This window comes from Lepidochelys kempii, chromosome 21 (assembly GCF_965140285.1).
Source record: "Lepidochelys kempii isolate rLepKem1 chromosome 21, rLepKem1.hap1, whole genome shotgun sequence".
NCBI classification, from domain to species: Eukaryota; Metazoa; Chordata; order Testudines; family Cheloniidae; genus Lepidochelys; species Lepidochelys kempii.
The window spans coordinates 10,464,773-10,487,672 of NC_136400.1; the positions used below are offsets into that span (position 1 = coordinate 10,464,773).

Genomic DNA, 22,900 nt, shown 5'->3' on the forward strand with positions numbered 1-22,900 from the left:
CACACACCCCTCTTACACAGGAATATCATACTAAACCCAGGGCCACCCAGTCGTTCACAGCTGTCACATGCCACCCCCTGTGCCTGTGGCCACTGGGAACTTCACAACGACAGTGAGGGTAGAACCCAGACCTTCCTGTTCCAAAAGCCCTGCCCTCTGTGACGGAGAATCTCCATTAGCTGTTCACCGTACAGGACCTATGTCACACAGTTCCATCCAATACAGGGCAGTGGTGCTTATGTACATTAACCAGTCTGTTCTAGCCCTCACCTACCTCCCAGGAGTGATAAGCGATCTCTCTTTAGTCATCTGTAAAATAGGATAACCGTCCCTCCTAACACACCACTACCTCGCATGAAGCACTTGGAGATCCCCAGCTGAAAGCTGTCATCTCGGTACAGAGTATTATTACATTGTCCATTCTGGATTCAAGGGAGCCCCCACCTTACTTCTACATCACCAACAAATGGTGCAATTGTAGCCCACTCACTGCGGGGCTCTGTCACCATCTAGCGGGGGCCAGGGCTGCAGATACAGAGCCTGCTACAGCCCTGGCTAGCAGAGTCGGGTCTTTTGGCTAAGGCAATAGAGGCTCCTGCTTTTCGGACCAGAGCTCCTGGGTTCAATTGTCTCTGCCAGTGAGATCCACCCAGAGACATGGTGTTATGCAATCAAGTTAATCTGGCCCTACAACGCTCAGTGCTCACTGAAATCAATTGATGGTGTGGCCTCTCAGCATCTCTGGCCAACAGGGATTGATTTCCAGGGTCCTCAGGGCCACATTTTTAAGGATTCAGCATCCGTAAGAACTCTCCTCCCATTTAGGCACCTGAAGAAAGACCAGATTTCAAAGACAGCTTAGCCGCCCAGCAGCTGGCGTCGTGACACCGACAGCCGGATTTTCACAAGAGCTCAGCACCCAGCATCCTAAGCTCTTGTGAAAAATCTGATCACTTAAGTTGGTGCTGGGCTCTTTTGAAAACTTCGCTCCACCTGCGTAATCTTTTCCATAAAGGGCAGTGAGACGTGGACTGGGTGAGCGGCTCTGTCCTGGCTGCAGTGTGGTTGTTTCTCTCATGGATAGCTTTATCCGGTGAGTGGGACAAAGAGGGAACAATGTTAACAGATCTGCACCTTCCATTTGCTCAGCTTTCTGTAGTCACGATGTGCTATGCAAACCCACCAGGGTATCAATAAGTCAGACGCTGGTGGCGGGAATTACAGCAGATCTTGGGCAGCGAGGCTTCCAATGCAAGGGAGTGGCCAATGCTTTGCACTTAGACAGTAGCTGTGGCTTGTCCTGGCTACGTCAGATTCAAAGAGGAGATCCACTCCCAATGCAGCACAAGCACTTCAGAGCCAGGGGAAACGGTCCGGCCACAGTATCCTTGCGCTTAAGCAATGGAGCTAGACATCAACTTGCCAGGCCAAATTCCACCTTCAGTTTAAATCAAGTACACTCCTTACAGGGCAATTTCAAGGGCACTTTCATCCAAGCTCTCAAAGCCCAAAGGCACTTTGAAGTCAACAAGGGTGCAGACGTGCAATTTGAGCAGAATTTGGCTTGCTCCCTGTATCTTACAAACAGACTCAGGGCACATTCCCACTCCCATGTTGCTGCTGGAAAATATTTTAACTTCTGCAACAGAGGCTGAATTCATGCCGAACGCCCCCCCGAGCTGGCTATAGGGGTCTCCATTAAAGTGGGGTTCTGCTCTGAAAAGCAGCTATGTTACAAATGCCTTCCTCCCTGCAAGACTTACAAACATCAGCGGTTACTTTCTTTTTCCTCCTGTTTAGCCAGCTGAGCCAACGCAGCTGTAGGAGAGGGAAGCGGATTCTGCTCCGGCTCATGCAGCAGCACCAAAATTGTGGGCAGAGTTTGCATTGCCGAACCACGGTCTACCCTGCGTTGGAGCTGTCTAGACAGGCCCATGAAATCATTTGTGAAGGGACTGCTCAGGGTAACAAAATTAAGTCTATTCAAGACTGCAGGCTGGGAGCTTGCTGCTTTATTTAAACTGCATCACAACAAAGCAGGGGGAACTAAATCAGGAAGTAAGGGAAGGGTGGAACATAGCTCTCCCCTATAATACTCCGGGTATCCCAGTTAACCCTATTGTGACCACTTGGCTACAGAATCTTTTACCTATGATAATTCTGCATGAGTAATTAAAGATATCACCTCTCTCCCCACCCCCACTCCCAGCTTGAATCCCAGATTTTAGGGTGAACTTTCAGGGCTGGCAATTGGGGGGGAAATGTGTTTTTAGCCATCAATTCAGCAAATGTGGCATGAAACACTTGAAGCCTGTAGTGCCTCGTCTGCCGAGGTTTCAGTCAAACTATTCTTGAAGGGACCAACCTGCTCCCAACAAAGGTTTTTCCATGCGATTTCAAGCAGACTGTACTGCCTGTCCCCACGGGCCACCACTAACAGTTAAACTTCAATTCCAGAGTCTTTATTGCCGGCCCTGATGTACCAATCAGAAGACACCTGGCAGAGTTATTCAGACCTCAGCTGGAGTTGGCAGTTCCAGCAGCAAGAGGCCATCCACTTTTGACGTGTAAAGAGAGCCAATTTGGTCTGGCAATCGTTGAGGGCATGTCTATGCTACAGAGACCGCACTGGCACAGATATGTTGGCATAGACAACAAATATCGCACCCCCCGCACCGTCTGACTTCATGGAGCAGAAGCCACATTGCAACTACTGTGCTGCCAAAAAGTCTCTGGGATACCAACCACAGAGCTCCCAGTAGAGGCAGTGAGAATTGTGGGGCCAGATCCTGGTCTCATTTAAGTCAGTGGAAGCTCGGCAGTGAATGGGAGCAGGATTGAGCCCCTTTGAAAAGCTTGGGCCAGTTCCTCACCTGATGGAAATTAATGGGGCTCTGTTGACTTCACTAGAGGCATGTCAATGTACAGCAGCTGGCCCTTAAGGTGTATAAAGTAACACCCATATTGAAGCCACATTGTTTGCCTGTTGTCATAAATATAAAGGGAAGGGTAAACACCTTTAAAATCCCTCCTGGCCAGAGGAAAAACCCTTTCACCTGTAAAGGGTTAAGAAGCTAGGATAACCTCGCTGGCACCTGACCACAATGACCAATGAGGAGACACGATACTTTCAAAGCTGGAGCGGGGGAGAAACAAAGGCTCTGTCTGTGTGATGCTTTTGCCAGGAACAGAACAGGAATGGAGTCTTAGAACTTAGTAAGCAATCTAGCTAGAGATGTTTTAGATTCTGTTTTGTTTAAATGGCTGATAAAATAAGCTGTGCTGAATGGAATGGATATTCCTGTTTTTGTGTCTTTTTGTAACTTAAGGTTTTGCCTAGAGGGATTCTTATGTTTTGAATCTGATTACCTTGTAAGGTATTTACCATCTTGATTTTACAGAGATGATTCTTTTACTTTTTTTTCTTCAATTAAAATTCTTCTTTTAAGAACCTGATTGCTTTTTCATTGTTCTTAAGATCCAAGGGTTTGGGCCTGTGTTCACCTATGCAAATTGGTGAGGATTTTTATCAAGCCTTCCCCACGAAAGGGGGTGTAGGGTTTGGGGAGGATTTTGCGGGGGAAAGAAGTTTCCAAGTGGGCTCTTTCCCTATTATATATTTGTTAGACGCTTGGTGTTGGCAGCAATAAAGTCCAAGGGCAAAAGGTAAAATAGTTTGTACCTTGGGGAAGTTTTAACCTAAGCTGGTAAAAATAAGCTTAGGGGGCTTTCATGCAGGTCCCCACATCTGTACCCTAGAGTTCAGAGTGGGGAAGGAATCTTGACACCTGACAAGTGAAATGGGCACAAACAGAGCCTTCAAATTAGAGGGGTAGAAATTCAGCAAGGAACCAGAAGTGGTTAGAGGTCCTCATTGCAGAACAGTTAAGCTAAATCCTTCCACAACACCATAAACCATGGCCCTCCTAGTGCTTTCAAGGATTAGATCATATCCAAAGGGAAAACAGGGGCAACTGTGTGATTGCAGCACACTTTGATCACAGGATTTCACAACACCAGGGCAGTTCTTTGCATGCTACATGCCAACTCTAGGAGGGGACAAACTCTTACTCTGAATGCTGCAACAACATTGATTTCTATGCAGTTACTGTATAGTTCTGCTCCATGTGACTGGGAGCAGAATTTGGGCTGGGGTTCCCAAACAGTTATGATTTAGGTCACCATAACAGCTCTGCAATACAAAGGTGAGTTTATTGGAGCTGTATTGTAACACCATCACATCACACGGATGTGTCCCCCACCCCATGATTTCAGAGGGACGTAGAGGCATTCATTCAGCTTCACCAGCCTGTGCAAGGTAGGAAGGAAAATATCACACCCAAATTACAGATGGGTAAACTGAGGCACAGAGATTGAAATTATTTGCCCAACTCAATGGCTATTAGCCAGAATGGGCAGGGATGGTGTTCCTAGCCCATTTGCCAGAAGCTGGGAATGAGCGACAGGAAATGGATCACTTGATTCCCTGTTCTGTTCATTGCCTCTGGGGAAACCTGGCACTGGCCACTGTCGGAAGACAGGATACTGGGCTAGATGGACCATTGGTCTGACCCAGTATGGCTGTTCTTATGTAACTTCACCCACCAAAGTCACCTGTTAAGCTGGAAATAGAACCCAGGAGTTCTGCCTCCTAGTACCCTGCTCTAACCACTAATCCACACCTTTACAGAGCTGGAGAGCAGAACCTAGAATTCCTGCCTCCCAGGCAGGGGCACCATTTCAGAAAAATTTGGGGCAGCAGGGAACGGGGGGGGCAAAGCTGCGTCAGCATATAGAAAATGTTAGGTTAATAGGTTATCTCCTGCGACATCGGGGGAGGCAAAGGAGTGGCGCATATACACCTGTCAGAAGTCTGGGGAGACAACTGCCCCCCTTGACACTTAGCAAATTATGCCCCTGCTCCCAGTCCCCCGCTTTAACCCCTAAACTGCAGTTCCTCCTCCCTACTGGAAAGAGGCGCTGCCAATGAAGTGATTAAAATCCACTCATCCTAAATAGCATGGACTCCCCAGTGCGAAAGCTCAACAAGGAGAGATCCTCCCTTTGTTCCGTTGCTGTGGCTGTTGTGAGTTTAAACCAGCATCATGACCCTTTTGGGTCTTGCTAACCCTTTGGAGAGCGAGGACCATCTTATTAAAGCATAATATTCCAATTACCTTGCACTAGTTTTCCCCCACTTGAGAGGCTATTATAGGGGACTTTGCTTTGGCTGTAGATTTTGCTGCCAAGCCTGCATTAAGTATAGCAGAAGCGGGGCGGCCGAAGAATTAGTCAAGAAATGGCTTAAACAAAGTGGAAACCTAAAGAATTCAGGTTTAAGTAGCCCAGTATTTGTTTGCCCAAGCTAGAAATTTAGCCCCAGGGCTATGAGCAAGTTCTTGTAGAAAAACACAGACCCTGTACTTAAACAAAAAAAATTAATTAAAATCTGGCCCCAATTCAATGATGTCTGGATTAACTAGCATGGCCAGTACCATGAGCTCTTATGCAATGGTGACCCAATTAAAAGAGAGCTAATATCTACCTCCACTGGATGTGGTCCAGCTAATGGCCACATCTTCTGCATGCTCATTTTTTAAAAGGAAAGCGGAGCGCTACTGAGTAGAAATCTCTGAACCGTACTGTTCATAATAAATAAAGTTCATAAATAATAAACAACATTCCAAACGGAAGTAGCAGCCTTCATTTAGGTCCTTATAAAACTATTCTTGCCACACACACACACACACGTGGGGCCTGACCCAAAGCCCATTGAAGTCAATAGAAAGATCAGGCCATCTGAATATATGTAACTGCAGGCAAGTTCTCCCTCTCTTGTTCTTTGGAAAAAAGAGCTAGTTTTAATCCCTTGCTTTCATGGATTGTATCGCACCAAAAAGGAACATTGAAGAGGACTGGGAGAACGTATCAGCCAGAGATCAGAGGATTTCACAGAGCGACAGGCAGAAAAGCAAAGCAGGGTTTCTGATTTGAACCAGCTGATTGTACTAATAAACAATCCCAATGTATGGGAGTTGGAAGAAGTCGGTCTTCATTTCTGCGTGTACAAATGCAATGAAAACTTTACATTAATTTTTGATAACCACTCGCTCACTGGGGCAGCTCAGGCCTAGAATGACAGAACTGCCCAACTTTCATCTCATCAGAAATCGTCAGCCGCAAACGGGGGCCCAGGATCTTGCCACATGCACATCGCCCCCACCCCATGTGCAAGTCCCAGGATATCACTGTATTATTAACGGACTACCCCCCTTCCACACACCCCTTTTCTAACCAGCCATCATTGGCAAGGCAGTTTCAGTGGAGCATATCCTGATGTCCCCAGAGAGGCTTCTTGCTAGGCCGTGATGTGTAATGCATGTGCTTGTAAAGTCCTTACATTTCAGAGAGGCGACACCCTTATTGCTACAAGAAGACAACGGGGGGGGGGGGGAAGAGACTGACAGAGCCAAGCAGCAACAGCAAGATTAAGGGGCCAGCACAAAATTAGCGGAAGAATACTCAGGTTGGGAGAAGAGGAGAGGGGTATTTTATGGTGGTTTATGATTAGGTGAAGCTGTTTTCAGCACATCGATTTTCTTCCACCTCCTTCAAATATTCAGGAGGCCGAAAGACAATCAGGCAAGCAACGCAAAAGTTGAAAAGCACATTTTTCCCCCAGGTATTTTGTGACAATATTTCTGGGCCTCAGCTGACAGAGGAACTGTCAGCCAATAGCCCCATGCACTTTCCAGTCTGATATTGACAAGAGGCCATGCAGGGCTTAATTTGTGGCAGGGCTTGCCAGGGCTGAGCCCCAGCACTTCTGGGCTTGCTGTATCAGTTATCAAAGTAGAAAAATTGCTGGAGCCCTGGCATCTCGCTCATTACAAATTAAGCACTGAGGCCATGGAAAGTGGTCAGGGAAGGGGATTGGGACTGCAAGGATCAGCATCGTGAGGGGTGGGGGTGGGAGGGAGGGATTTTGTTTTGAGTGTAAACTTCTGTTTCACTTCCCTCTCTGCTTTTTGTATCTCTAGATCTAACACCATAGTATCTGAGCCTCTCACAATCATTTATCCTGACAGCAGCCTGTGAGGTAGGGAAGGCTATTATCCCTATTGTACAGATGGGGAACTGAGGCACAGAGAGACTTGCCCAAGGGCACATGACGCAGGAAATTGAAGCTGGGTCTACAAAGTCCCAGGCTAGCACACTAACCATGGAACCAACCCTTCCTCCCTTAGAGCATGCTAGGAAGCAGGAAAGCTGCCCAAACTGAGGGGAGCCGGGGACAACCTGCCTTCAGAAGCAGCTTGTGCTGGCCATTGTGGGAGACAGTTTCTGACCTGGGATGACCTACGGTTCCTGTGATTTACCCCTCACTCCCCTCAGAGAGCTCCCACCCCAGGGCCAAACTCACTGGTGAAATGGCTCGGATAGCTGAATGAAGGAGAAGTGTGAGGTATTCCTGGCAGAAGAAAAGGAGCACTGCATCTTGGAGCATATTGTTTTGGAACTGCAGCTGGGATTGAGGGGGGGGTCCCCTCCTCACCCTCTCCCCTTCAGTCCTGAGCTGCACTGCAAGGCAGGGGTGAGCCTTTTCCCAGGCCAATGCCTCCTTTCCCCAGAGCAGCAGGAACTTCCACAAGGAAGGTGCCCTCAACTCAGGCTCTCCCTGGTAGTTGAAGGAAACGAGATGCTGTAGGAGGAATGGAGAAGTGAGATGAGCTCTTGATCGAACTGCTGGTACTTCCCTGAGCTCCTGGAGGCATTCAACGGATCAGACGGTCTCTCCTCACCCACAGGCTGTGCCTAGGGCAACCAGCCAGCACATGGGACCTCCTCTGCTTCTCTCCTCCAGCCCAGCCTTATATTGTTCCCTCTTCAAACCCAGAGCCAAAGGTCAGCCAGCAACAAGGATGACTCATCCCTGAGCCTCCTAAGTGTAGACACAAGCAAAATGATGGTGGTGGTTTTTGGAGACAAAAGCGCCCTGCTAGGGATGAGCTGAGCCCAGCAAACTCATGACACTTAAAACACATTACAATAGAAAAGTGGGGAGAGACCAGGTACCAATCTTTGGGCTGTCAGGTACCAATCAGATTTCCTTTTCAAAAGAAATCCCAGCTCTGCTGTTACAACAGCTCTGACTAGAGAGCCATAGCCCCGGAAAGAAACACCCAGGGGGGACGCGTTTGTACCCAGGACACAGGCAAGGCGCGGATCACCAGCACCTCTGGCTTATCGGAAACGTAAAGGCTGTTGGGAAGCTAGACTCATGCCCCTGCTCTTCACAGACAACCGAGATAACACCTGGCCTTCTCACCCTCCATTGACAACCGAAATTTCCCACTGGCCTAACAGGGGCAGCTGCAATTTCCTCTGCAATGGCAACACGCCCCTTTGCCCTTCTGCTGTGGGTGGGAGCCCAGGGCAGCAATGCCAAGCAGACGCCAGGGACGAGACAGCCTGACCAGTAACTACACATGCCTGGATCTACTGGACCGGTCCACACAGAGTCACAGTCCGCGGCTCTCGCATTTGCAATATCTTCCCCGGCCTCCCTTCTTATTCGCTCCTGCAGAGAGCCCTGGGAAACGCGTCCCCTCCCCTAACCGCTGTGCTAGGATCCCAGCCTCCGCTAGACCGACATGAGTTAGCGGGGGGACTGAGTGTGCAAGCCAAGAAGCAAGCAAGCGGGGCGGGGGGGTGTTAGCGGTTAGTAAAAGCCAGACTGATTTCCAGCCCCGGAGCCACGCTCTGGGGAAGGTGGTGGGGCTAATTACCAGGCAGGATTAGCCAACCAGACCTGCAAGGCGGGGGCGGGGGGAGAGAGAAACAGTCCCCAGCACAACTGGGGGCGCTGCGGATGCAAACTACTAACGATGCAAATTAGTTGAGGAAAGAGTGAAATTGAAACAGCCAAGCAGCCTCGGAAAGCACATTGAATCCGGCTCACCCCGCCAGCGTCCGCACCGGTTTCAATCGTCTCCTCCTTAGTTCCTTTCCTTTGCTTTCCCTGGCTGCCCGGGCAAGCATCTTTCTCCACGTTAGGCTCGATTTAATCCTTGTTGAAAGTCTTTCTGCTGAACCTTAGATTGCCGCAGTCTGCCTCCCCCCCCTTAAAACTGTTATCGGGGTTCAAACAATACCTCAATCTTGATGCAGATGCTACATTAAAAGCACAAGGGGGAGAAGGAACAGAACCCAGCCTGCTGCGGAAGATGCATCTTGACTTAACGTCTTACGTGCCTGTTCCTTTGCCGTATCTCTCTCTGCCCCTGTGGTATTGGGGTGCGGTTATATTTATGGCAGGAGAGGGAAGGGTTCCCCACCACCACCCCCGTCCCATCCCCTTCCTGTTCAAACCTGCAATCCCAATGAGGCGTTGCAATCCATCAGCAGGACCCTTCATCGCCTAGCCAAAGCCCCTGGCTGTGCTGATGGCTTCATTAGCATGTCCTCGAACAAGCAAAGCCCCCAATTCAGAGGTAAACCGTCTTCCCACTCCTGCGCCCCCTCCATCGAAATAGTAATAAGGATCGGATAGCTCAATGGGACCTAGGCTCCCCCAGACACACACCTTGTTAATTACAGCCCTGCAGGTCAGATGCTTTCCAAGAGAAGGAGATCGGTCCTCGGGATTGCTCCTTAAAAGCCACTTTTGGCTCATGGCGAAAAGCCCCGTCCGGCCTGACTGGAACCCACACCGCACAGGAATCGCACCGACGGGGATCAAAGGGTGTGGGGGGGGGAGGAGAAATTGAAGAACTTACCCCTCCGCACCCGGGAAAGTTGGGCGAAATCCGAATCCTCTCGGCGCTTTCCAAGCCCCTGGCTTCCCGGAGCAGCCTCGCAAGGAGCTGTCCACGGATCCTAAGGTGCTGAAGCCTCTGGCTGCCTTCCCACCCTCCCCCGGCCTTTTGCCCAGCGGCTCGACCGATGGCAGGTTTCACTCGTCTCCTTCCCGAGCCTTACAGCGGAGCGCGCGTCTGCCCAGCACCCAGGGCAGCCCGGAGAGCGGTGGCTAATTTCTTTGGCTTGTTTTACCTGGGCACGGCCAGTTCCCCACTCCAGCAACAGTAATCTCCGAGCCCTTCCCCGGGGCTGCAACGGAGACCCGGCTTCCTCCACTCTACGCCTCGATAGCAAGGAATAATGCAGACTCGGGCCTGGTTTTGTGGGGGTGCCAATCCCCCCCTACACACGCACACACCCCCCTTGGACAAGCCGGTTTAGGTACACACGGCTCACCCAGAGGAGCTGCCCACTTGCATGGTGCTGAAAGAGATTCCCAAGCCAGGCCAGCCAGATGGGGAGTTGGAAGGGGGGTAGGTGGGAGGGGGCTCTGTTATCCACCCCAGATCTTGCTGAAAGAAAGCTGTATTCCAGGGGCAATGAGATGAACCCGCTTCCGCCAGCGCGCGTCATCCAATTGCTTTATGAATTTAAAAGAAACCCTTTAAATTTGACGCATAAGGCAGCGGAACTGCCGCTGGGGAGCGGGGGAAGAGAAAAGGGGAGCTGTTGGCTGGCGTCCGGGGGTGGGGGGAGGAGAATCCTGGCTGACCGTCAGCGGTTGATTTAAAACCTCAAAAAAGGTCCTCCAGGAAGAACGAGAGAGATCGGCTGCGAGGGAACGGTCCGGGCATCCTCCCGCCCCCCAGCACTGCAAAAAAAAAAAAAAAAAAAAAAGAGCGAGAGAGAGATGTAGGAGATGAGCCAGAGGAAGGGAGCGGCAGTCACGCTAAACTAAATTCAGTCGGATAACATCTGCCGAGCAGCACAGAGCAGCCAGCGAGAGCGAGCGAGCCTTGGAAGTTTTGCAGTGCGAGCTGCGGTGAAGCCCAAGGCTCCGATTGCGGCCGGCCTTTCAAAGCACTAGCGCACCTTGGCGGTGGGCAGCGAGAGGATCGTGTGTGCAAATGCACTTCACAGCCATCCGACACCCACCCGCAAAGCCCGACGCACACCCCCTCCGCGCACAAACCCGGACGCGCCTCACACCGAACGGCCCCTCTGCCAACCCACGCACCGGGCAGCGAAGGCAGGGATTCCACCAGAAACCCTCCTTCCCCTCCGCCCACCCCACTCGGGCCCCTTTTAGGGCTGTCTAAACAACGCACCCCTCCGCGCCAGGTCGGCGACTGGAGGCTAGCTGGCCATGCTAGGACTCCCTGTTTAGAACTAACCCCCCCCCACACCCCCTTCTCTAAGCCCCAGGAAGGAGGGGATTGATAGATAACCTCCTCCCTTAACATTTCCAGGGCATCTTTTCACCCCTTTAATACAAGAACGGTCTGGTTAAAAATCAAGGCACGGTGCGGTCTGTAAGGAGGTTGGGTACCTGGCAGTAGGTGTTTGATAGACAGAACAGTGCCTGGGGGCAACAACTAATTTTCCGAGAGTATTTTTACAGTAAGTATGACAGTGGTTACAACGCTCAGGCTCCTTGGGGTCTAGGCATGCCTCTGCCACGGTTCAAAATGAAGAGTGTTAAGAAAGCCCCTCCCCATGCCTCAATTTCCCCACCTGTAAAATGGGGATAATTGTATCGACTACCGCTCAGGAGTGCGGCAAAACTTAAAAGCAATCGCTCTTTACAGAGAGCACTTTGAGATCCTCAAATGAAAGGCATTATTATAGGAGGACACTCTTTGGGGCAAGGACTGTCTCAGAGAGAGTGTAAGTAAATCACACACACGCACAAGAGGGTTCTGATCTCTGGGTCTGGGTCCCCCCAGCAGTGCAAATAATATTTTCGTTTCCTGCACAATAGTCAGCACAGCACGTGGGTTGAATAGTGTCTTGTTTTGCTAATAAACCAACTCATTGGCAGACACTAGTGGCTCTGAAGAAGTCGTTGCGGTCTATCAATTCATTAATCCAGAGGGGGCAGGAAAGAGGCCCCTAGTAATAACCATTGACACAGCAACTGCTTTAATCCATCATGGTAATGACTGGTCGCTAATCGGTCACTAGAGGGCTTCTGAAATGCGCCTTTCACTCTATAGCATGGTGCTCGGAGACCACCGAAAGCTGTAACTGGAGTGTGTAGCAAAGTGTCTCTTTAAGCCACCTAAAGCAAAAGGAGTCAAGAACACAATAGAAACCAGGGGCTAGATCCTCAGCTAGTATGACTGCTCCATGGACAGCTGTTTACTCCAGTGAGGATCTGGCCCTGCATTGGGAGTCACTAATTTGATTTGCTTCCCTGCCTCACCCTTTAACGGGTGAAATTAAATATAAACCAACTCTTAAAATGAAAGTTTTGAGCTTGGTTTTCACCTACAAAGGTAATCAGGACTTTCTGAAGTGCACTTCTCAGGCCTGCCTGAAATAATGTATCTAGGTGTGCAGCAGGGAGCTTGAGCACATACCAAGATATCTTATGCCCCAATGTAGGGTTAAGTAAGATCCTTAATAAATAATACCACCACCAAGCTCTTATATAACCATTTTTCATCTATAGATCTCAAAACATCAAAGGAGGTCAGTATCATTACCCCCCTTTCACAGGTGTGGAAACTGAGGTATGGAGTGGAAACATGGACATGCCCAAGGTCACCCCACAGCAGAACCCAGGTCTCCGTGGCCCTGTCCAGTGCTCCAGCCATTAGCTATTGTTACAGAGCTGGATTTTCAAGACTTCAGGGTCTGATATTTGAATGCTCAGAGGCTGGACTTCCCAAAGAGCTCAGAGCCCTTTGAGGAACCGAAAGAGCATCCAGCAGCTCCCAGTAACACACCATCAGCAAGTTGCAACAGAGCCTAGCACCCAAACCCATGTGTTCTTCTGAAAATAGCCCCTATTCCTAATGAAGCCAATGGCCACAGTCTAACTGACTTGGATGCCTGCAGGATCATGTTCCTAGCTTCAGTCCTGCAGCTTATTTTGTTAAAATGATCTCATTTATAGAAAGCTACGGTAGTTGGGATTTTTGTTGCTGTTCTGGTCTGGAAGAGGGAGGAGGGGGCCTGAAATCAAATCAATCCCCAAAGCCTCCCAAAATGTTCAACCTGTAAAGTGTGTGCAAGTAAGAGGAGATTCAGACCCCTTAGGCCAACTCTCATTCATTTACACCAGTGTAAATCCAGAGTAACTCTACTGAAGGCAGTGAAGTTACTCCAAATCTACACTGGCATACCTGGATCAGAATCTGGCCCTTTGGGGGTGGGTTGTTGGGTTTGTTTTTTTAAGAATTGAACATCTCATGATGGAAAGTATAGTGGGCCATTTCAAATGTTATTCTGAGATGGGGAGGGGGGGGAAGAAGCTAAAGAGAATAAAATATCTCCAGACATTTTAAATAGCATACTGCTCCCAGCAACAGCCTTGTTCACCTGAATACAACCTGCAGTCACTATGCTCCAACATCTCTGGTCCCAGAGGCTACAAGGAGCCACTCTTACTTTGCTCCTCTCATCAATGGCCAGGCTTCTACTTCTACAGATCCCATTGATCGCTAACAGCTGCAGGATCAAACCTCTCAGCCTGAGTGCTATTGGAATCTAGGGCACCCTCTCCAAAGGCAGGGAGACTGCGTGGGACCACAGTCCTACCTCACGGCCTGCACAGTATAGGCTGCACCCTGCCCCTTCTGCAATGGGCATGGAGAGGTCAGGCTCCCATAGGACTGATGGTGACAAGTCTGGTCTGAATGACGCCCTCCCACCTGCAGCAGCTTAAGGATATAATATAGCCCTTGGGGCTCCTCTGAACTCAACCACTCCCATGAGAAGACCCTCCCTTGGAAAGATCTGCATCAGGAGGGGCTACTTAAAACAACCATCATCCCAGTGCAAGGCATTTGGTGAGGGTCAGCGACTGACTGTGGGGATGGGATGATCCTAGAGACACAAGCAAGCCATTCAGCACCCTGCATCAAGGTCTTTATTGCTGTCAGAGGAGCATCCCTAGAAGACAATGAAAGCCTGGGACGTCAGCCAATCAGGCTGTGGGAATTGCCTCATGCATCTGAGAAGAATACAGAACACGCGCACCCAACAGTGTCTCTGTTGAGAAGGCAATGTCACCACATGAGCAGCTTAGTCATGACTGCGAGGAACACAGAAGCAGCCCTCTTCTCCCCTGACCCTTACAAATCCAGAATATGGGGTGCCCTGAGCCAAGCCTCAGCCGGAGCTGCGTGGAATGGCAAGTTTATGGCTGGATTGGGACATTAGGCAGCCCTGAGCAATGGGGTGGTTACAAAAAGGGAGCTAAGAGGCTAAGGAAATGACAGAATAAGCTGTACTCCCCACCCTCAGAAATATCTATAGGAAGTGCTGGGACTGACACAGTTTCTCCCGTTTTCTCCTTATCCCTGGGGGATTAAGCTCAAGATATTCTGGGCAAGACTCTACCTACTCCCCATCCCCGTTCCACGAGGGCAGGAATCAGGAATAGAGCCCCGCTGACTCCCGCATGCCTGGAATCAAGGTTGTGGCAGCCCAAAGTAGATGTTTTTCCTCCTCCAGGTGAGAGTCCAACTCCCGTAGCAAAAGCCACCACCAGAGCTTGCAAATCACTCAATGTGATTTTGGAGCCCCATCTGCCCCAGGCAAGGGTCCTGGCCCTCCGCTGCAGGAAGTGAAGACAGTTCTTGTTTATTTAAAAAAACATTGAAATGACGACTGTCCCTTACCATCAGTTTAAATAAGTGGCTACTAGAAAACACCACTGATTTTAAAGTAGATTGACAGCCCTGGAGGGCCGTAATTCTCTGTAAAATGTGTATGGCCCAGACAGCCCTACTTTTCCCCCCCATGCCTGTGACCAGATACCCTGCCCCTAGGAGGGGCTTTATCTTTGTGTATTTATTAACAGGAGCTTTTTCTATAATGCTGATCATACTATCAGATCAGCTCACAAGCAAGCATGGCTTTAACCTCACGTCAACCCTACCAGGCAGGGAAGGAGGAGCTATTCTAAATGTCAGTGAGTTATTCACTGTGTCTGTTCCCATTCAGTCACTGGCATCTTGGCTGGAAGCTGCCAACAGGGACCAGGTCTGGTGGTGGTTTTCACACCACCAACCAGGGACTGGATGGAGTCCCACCAAACTCAGCTCCCACAGGCCAGTGAACAGCCAGCGACGGCACAAGTGTCAGTTTTCCTTGGCGGCAAGTAAATTCACAACAACGAGCAACAGGTGAAAAGTCTCCATAACCCATTGCAAATCCTTTGGTTCTAGGCCCTGTGTAACAAGGACAGTTGAATAGAGGAAAACAAACTAAAGATCTTTGGTTTGAAAGAGGACAAGGTCTTCATTAGACACACATGTGCGCGCACTCAACCATAAGATAAGGGTGAGATGCAAGAATCCCTGGGTAAAGACGAGATCATGTTTGTGCCGTCTGACTTTAATCTATGAATCTGCTCAGCTAGTGACATGTTCGCCTCCCCCAGTTACCAAATGGGGAAGAGCTCCTAGCTGACTGTTGGCTCTAACACTGCTTGGGGACTCAGTGGGGACAATACAAATACCCCGAGTAAGCTCATGCTTGGGATAATGAACATGCCTAGACACTAGAGTGGTGGATCAATTGGTCCAGCCCCAGTCTGAGACCACAGCCAAGGGGCAGCTGGAATCAGTGGAGGGAATGGAAAGCTTGGAGTCAGGAGACCTGGATTCTATTCCTGGCTGTCAACCTTGGGCCAGGCCTCAAGTGAGTGGCCCAACTCCCATTCAAGTCTTTCCAGAGGGAGTTGGGTAAAGCTCTTAGTTTCTCTGTGCCTCATTCAGTCGGGGAAAACAGCACTTACATGCTTGACTCAAGAGCTTTGAGAGCTACAGATACAGGTGCATGGTAAAAGGAAAGTCATTTCATCTTTTCTCTAGTAGGCTAAAGCAAGATAAGCCAATATCATAGTCAAACATAACATCATGACCACAAACAGGTATAAGGAACAGTTTTCACCACAAATAGCATCATGCAACCAACCCTATCTACTGCATGGGCAGTGGAGAACCACCTTCCTCTTAAGCATCACATACCCAACGATCTGCTTCTGGCCGTGGGTGAAGCAATGTATCATTGGATACAGTGGGACAAATAGTTGGTTCCTACATTTAATTCCAGAGGCAACCATGACAGAGAAAGAACCAATTCCAAAGCAAGGGATTGTGGTGGAAGCTTTAAGTTTTCTCCTCTCCTTTCCCACTGTGCCTGTCTCTCGGTCATCCTCCCTCCCACTCCAAAAATCCCAAACAGCGGATTTGATTCATTCTGCACCCATGCCATACTTTTCAAAAGGGGCCACTGATTCTGGCTTCTCACCTTGAATCACAGAGGTGCTAAGCCACCATCACTCCAGCTGAAGTCAAAGCTTCAAGTGCCCAGCCAAAAAAACCTCAGACCACAGGGGCCTCAAACTAGGGACCCAGAAACAGAGTTACTCAGATTTATGCAACCACATTTTCCAAAGCATCCTATGACACCATCACTTCCTGATTTTCTCCAAGACTCACAAACAGCACATCCCCCTTCAGAACAGCTGTGACTTCTCCTCTTTCTGTGCACTCTGACAGCCTGGAGTCAACCATCCTCAACATGGGTGTTACAAGCGAAATGTCAAAATACAATTGACATTTAAAAACCTGGCTCGTCCCAACTCCCAGCACACATTGTGCCATTCAGTGGCATAACATCTCCCGGCGGAAGCAGAGAGGCCTAAACGTGACAGTCAAGGAGGGAAGCACGTTTGATTCCGAGTGCGGTGGGTAGCGGGGAAAAGACAAGTTTCTACTGCAGTAAAATAAAGGTATACGTTGTTTCATTAGGACTGAGTGAAGCACAGTTTGAGTGGGGATGTTTTTAAGATATTTTTCCTCCGCCGCAGACTACTCATCTTCAAAGCTGTTGGGAGCACACAGAAAGAGTTTATCAAATAATGCAAAAATGATTGCTGAATGGGGCTGCGGAGATCCGATTCTTCAGATGGCTGATCATATTAAAAAGAAAAAAAAAAAGGATAAAACACTCCGTGAATTCAGTCCCATCAGCAAATGGCTTGCCGTATGCAGTATGAAATACAATATTCATCATCCACAAAGATCGATACGGCTTCATTGGAGTCAAATGACAGGAATTCAAACAGATCAACTGCTCGCCCATCTTGGGAGGCAGGGCACTAAGCCACTAGAGAACAACCTCCCCTGTTGTGGGGTTTGCAATCCAGGGGACAGCTTGTGTAAATGGGAATAGCGCCACACACCCTGCTGGTTTTCACCAGCTTGGGAGCTGGCCCTGTAGGGTCATGGCTCTGCCATACTTACTCGCAGTGTGGGTCATTCACCCCTGTGCAAATGGCAAACACCAGGCCTATGCAACACAAACTGGAGGGACTCAAGTGCCGGCCTTCTGAAAAGTTTGGGGAAATTCCACCAGCCAAGCAGCTCCTTACTCCACCGGTAGTCCAACTGATTGCAAATGGGGCTAATCCCAGAGCAAGGTACCACTCCCAGCAAGCAGCCATGGCCATAAAGTGCCACTCTTCACGGATCTCTGCGTGGATGTGCACCTGCAGCCAATGCAAAGCCCCATTGACGAGGCCCAGGTGCTACTTAATCCTTCATTCCAGTGGGGCATGGCACAAGGATCCACCCACAGCGAGTGTAGTGCAGGATTAGGGCCTGTATAAACGGTATCACCTTCACCAAAGCCTTAGATCAGCAGAGCGTGGGGACCGTGGGGACCAACTTCTACCCAATTTAAAAAAAAAAAAAAAATCGGTAGGTACAAATATTATCCAGCCTCAAAGTGCCTGGCTCCTCTCCAGCCCCGAAGGTCATTTTGTCCACTGGCTCGTATCATTTCAGCATAAGCACACCGAGGTGCCATCCGCAAATTTTCTTTAATAAAAGGAAACCACATCATATGGCCTGGTCTCTCCTCCTCTGTTCTGCAGAAACAGTTCAATGATTTATGCCAAAGCCATCGCCTCATACCCCTCTATGTGTCAGTCAAAAAAGTATGAAACGCACAAACACGGGCCTTTTCCTATGGGTTCCCTTTGAATTGTGTTTGATTGGATTTGGTACATAGCGAATTCCCTGCTGGTAAGAATAGGGGAGGGGGCTAGGAGAGGAGACAAATCTAATTCAAACCAAAATATTAATAGAACTATAACGAGGCATAATATCCACACAATTAAAGCCATAAAGGGTCCTGGCAAGAACATGCGTTCACATATATATTTCAGGAGGGAGGGGGCATTGCTTTTTAAAGAGCATCCCCCTTGTGAGGAAATAGAACAAAGACGAGAAATCTTCTTGCTTGAGTTGCCGCAAGATCAGACAGAGGAACAAGGTGTTTTGTTGTTCAGTTCAAGGCTCCTGTTCTGTGCCAGTGACTCAGTGGAAGTCAAAGGGCCAATTTCTAAAAGGGGGGGGAAGAAGTGAAGACCAAAAGATAAACACAATGCCATTTTTGTTCAGCTGTTTTAGAGAAGAGCGTGCTAGATCCTCAGCTGGAGCAAAGCAGGGAAGCCTCATCAAACGAAGAGATGGGCCCATTAAAAAAAAAAGTTTCTGCTAAAAATCTTGGGTGAGAGACTCAGCTCAGTCTTGTGTCACAGCTCTGTCAGCTTCAATACAGTTACACCGGCTGATGTCTAAGGACCAGATATTCAGTCAGTGTAAATCAGCATCTCTTCATTTGAGCCCATGGGCCCGATCCCCAACTGGTGTAAACCAGCGTTGGTCAATGGAGTCGACAGAGCTACATAGAAATACTCCAGCCGAACATCCAGTCTAGCACGTTGAAATCAAATCAGCCACTTGCAAAATCCAGCATTTCTGTGTTTTGCAATGAAAGCCTAGATTTAAGTTACCAAGGGATGTGGGGGTGGGGTGGCCAGGAGGGAGAACAGATCTGCCAAAACATTAAATAAATATAAAAAATAAAAACAGGCACACAAAAAAACCCCACCAATCTCCGATTTCTTTCTGCAAGAAAAAAAATAACTCCTACACACAAACAGCACATGAATGTGGGGAATAGATATGGATATTTCAGTGAATAAGATGGCTCTCTTATTGGATCAACATTCACACATCTAGCCCATGCTTCCCCAGAACAGAAAGAACATGATGATGCTGCATGTCAGACCATTTTTGGATAGATAGAGATAAAAAAACCTCGTATGTTGCCTCATGACTCAACCAGCTCTCTATGGAAAGTGTTGCATTTTAAGCATCCGGGATCATGTGAAGGAATCAGTAATATAAAGAGGGATGCCTGTTCTTTGTCTGACACCTCCTCCTCTGGAGTCAGTGATAATCACTGAAGAAAGCAGTGTCGACTATCTGCCAGGTTTGCGGGGGGGGGGGGCGGGGGGGCATTCAGAGAGCTCTTGGGAGTCCTTCTCCCCCATGCCCGCATTACTTTGCAAAGGCTGGGATGCTACCCAGAATCTTTGGCGTGTGCAGAGCAGGGAATTCTTTTGTGGACTGAGGCGCCGTCTAGTGCTCAGATGCATCCTGCTTGGCTGGCTGGATTAGCTGAGTTTGCATCCAGGCTGCAGCAGGGCCAGCCTGAGAGCCTCCCTGCGCACAGACGCCTGCTGAAATCCACAGCTGCCGGGCACAGGCAAAAGTTTGCTCCCATCAGATGAAAAGTGCATGGAAGAGGAGAAAAAAAAGAATGAGGAGAATAGACTGCAAATGCAACAGCATCTTTGCATGGAATGATACAACATCCCTACACAGAATCATGCACTCACATTACACACAGGTAGGTGTGTGTACACATGCTCATGCAAGTGTGCAGACCTACAGATGTTTGCAAACCCACACAACCTGTGTGCTGTAGAAGAGGAGCCTGGTCTATGACAAGGGGCCTAGATGCGACATTAATACAAATAATAAATAACTTGTGGGCAAGTTCACAAATACACCTGATCATTGTAAAGTCTTATTGAAAGAGTCCCCTAGCACAGTGCTTCTCAAGCTATCTGATGTGGGGGACCGGCAAATTTTTTTCCCCCCAATGTGCGCGCAGACCGGCAGCGGATGGCTCGCGGACTGGCACCAGTCTGCGGACCACCACTTTGAGTACTGCTGCCCTAGAACTTCTGCTCCAGGAGGTCCTGGACAGCAGAGGGAAGGAAAGAGAATGTGCCTGTCTAAGTTTAAAGCTGTGTGTTGTCCTTGAATGAAGATGTGAACATCCACAATCAATCAGGGAACTGTGGTAACGGGTACCCTCCTGCAATTGGGGCTTGAGACTTGAATGACTCAAGCAGTTGGGCTTTCAACCTTCCCCTTGCCAGACTCTCCCACTGGCAGGAATTGCTCGGGCAGACATTCAGCTTAAAATTTTCCCTTTGGTCATTGTCATCCTCTAAAACACGTACCCCTTTGCCACATTATGAAAAAAGGAGTGGAGAATCTATTCTGGAGTTCATTGCACCTTCACTATCTGTTTGAGCTGCTCTGTGAATCCAAGGCAGAATAAAGCAACCAGTTTCTTCTCTTCAGCAACACTTCCCCCTGAAGGCAGAACTGCTGTAAAGAGAAGCAAACTTGGCTAGCACATGCCTTGGATAAAACCAACCTCAGAGACTCATCCCAGAGAGACACGTCAGACGTCCTCACTTCTGACCGCACCATTGTCATAGACCTAGTCCCAGAAACACCTGTCATTGAAGGATGCCTCTGAGGCCACTGAACCTCATGAACTAGTGGATCTAGGATCACACCAAGATAGATATGAGGAGTATTGGGTGGGAATTTTGAGTGTTCCCCATATACAAGGCTGGGACTTTTCTGGGAAGTTGCCAGGTAGTGGCAAGCCCAACTGGAAACAGTGCCTAATTAAATTGTACAGCCAGCTTTTTAACAAACTTGTGCATTCAGCCAACACACATTGTGTTGACACCGTGTAACAATCTTTATAAGAGTCCATCATCCTCAGCATTGTCTGTTCAGCATTTATCACCTGTGCAATCTATAACATGGCGGATACTCCGTTATTAAAGAACCAGCGTAGCTGCTTCTAGCAATCATTTCAGAAAGGTGACTAATACGCTGGTGAGGAGGGTCTCTTGGGTTGAAGTGCAACCAAACTGTGTGTGGGGAGGGAGGGAGAGGGAATAAAAAAAAGTTTGGTTTCTGGAGCTTGAGCAAATAGAATGACAGCCTCTAAATACCGGGCACCAAAGCCCAGAGACACCACTGCCTGTGAGATTTTCAGATGCCTAGCGTTGGCTATATGAACACACAGGACCACACCCACCACTGCAACTCCAAACGATCAGTCAGGAGCTTAGAAAGCTCACCCCAGGTCCCTAGGAGTTCAGAGAGTCAGACCTGGAAACCCCTCCAATCTAGGATTAGTCCCTACGCTAAGAGCCTGACTCTCACTTGCTCCATTCCCACACCTGGGCCCGGCACACAGAGGAAGAGGCAAAGTTGGCTTTTTGAGGCACCTTTGCACTCCACATGTTCTGGCCCTGCCCACCACCATCACCCCCACTCCCCTTATGAGCAGCCTCTCAACCCATGTGCCATGAGAGGCAGAGAACTACAACACTCTCTGGCTTTCTATCTATGCCCCCAATCCAGGGGGAGGCTGGGAGCCTTTATGCCAGCTCAAGGGAGGATTCTCAAGGGCCCTTTTCACCCACTCTAAGGCCCCTTTGTGTGGCCAGAAAGGTATAAGAGCAGACTTTAGCTTAACTGACAATCAGCCGCTAAAGAGACAGTGAGTGAGGCAATACCTTCAGACGCTGGTCCAATAGAAGATATCACCTCACCCACCCGATCGCTCCGATATCCCAGGACCAGCATGGCTACAGCACCACTGCCATCAGCCCCTACATATTTTAATGCTTTTACCAGGCCACTTTTAAACATTCCAAGCCATGAGGCTGCCACCATGTCCCTTGGGGAGATCATTCCAGCCTTACAGCACCCAGATACCACTTTAATGGGCAACCTCACAGAAACCTTGATACAGCTCACCACTAGGAGGCTTTTCCTGATATTCCACTTACGTTTCCCTTCGCTTAATTGCAACTTATTCTTTCTTGATTTACCCACTTGTTCTGCCCTGCCTACCCACCCCATCAGCCAGGTTCCTAGTATCCCAGTTAGAGAGGAGCAGGAAGTCGCATCCTCAAAAGTTAGGAAGAGGTTGACATTTCATTCTCAAATCAGAACAAAACATCAAATCTTGGGAAAAAATCTGTGAACCAAGAAACCCAAAAACAATTTGGATTGGGTCAGGCAAAACATTTCAATATGCTGAATTTCTGTTTAGGAGCTTTATTTACTTTTTTTTAAAAATTAATATAGCTGAACTAAAACTCTCAAACCCCAAAAAATCACTTCAGATTGAAATATTAAGCTTTTCATTTTCAAAATATCAAAACTAGACATTTCAAAATGGTTTCAAATCAGATTTGTCTAAACCAACCTGTTTTCGCCGACCGTTTCAGTTTTGACAAATTGACATTTTCTGGTGGAAAAAGCTTTCCCTTTGAAAGTTCCCAACCTGCTCTAACCCTGGTATTACTTGGACTGTTGAATCTTTAGGGGGCAGGGCCATCTTTTGTTCTGTGTCCATACAGCTCTGAACACAATGGGCCCTGGGTCCATGACTAGGGCTCCCAGTCACTGTTGCAATTAATAAAGAACATCTAAGCACATTATATCACCTCTGTATCAATATGTTTGAAAGTCTCTTCCTCCCCATTAACATTTGTTGCTACTACAATAGAACCTCAGAGTTACAAACACCTCGAGAACGGAGGTTGTTCGTTACTCTGAAATGGTCATAACTGAACAAAATGTTTTGGTTCTTTCAAAAGTTTACAATTCAACATTGACTTAATACAGCTTTGAAACTTCACTATGTAGAAGAAAAATGCTTCTTTTAACCATCTTAA

The 22,900-nt window shown here is 48.6% G+C and overlaps 1 protein-coding gene across 5 annotated transcripts in view; it reads right to left on the bottom strand.

Annotated features, from left to right (window-relative positions):
• The window catches only part of GRM4 (glutamate metabotropic receptor 4), a 233,368-nt gene that overhangs the window by 195,396 nt on the left and 15,072 nt on the right, over positions 1–22,900 (bottom strand). For 2 of the 5 annotated variants that reach the window (XM_073319851.1, XM_073319846.1), the window contains exon 1: positions 9,780–10,662. The exons of 1 other annotated variant lie outside the window; for it this stretch is intronic. The gene's annotated coding sequence lies outside the window, so the exon portion shown is untranslated. Of the gene's footprint in view, positions 1–9,372; positions 9,419–9,586; positions 9,665–9,779; positions 10,663–22,900 lie in introns of those variants that run through there. 2 more of the 5 variants (XM_078849781.1, XM_073319849.1) reach the window with 2 other exon arrangements.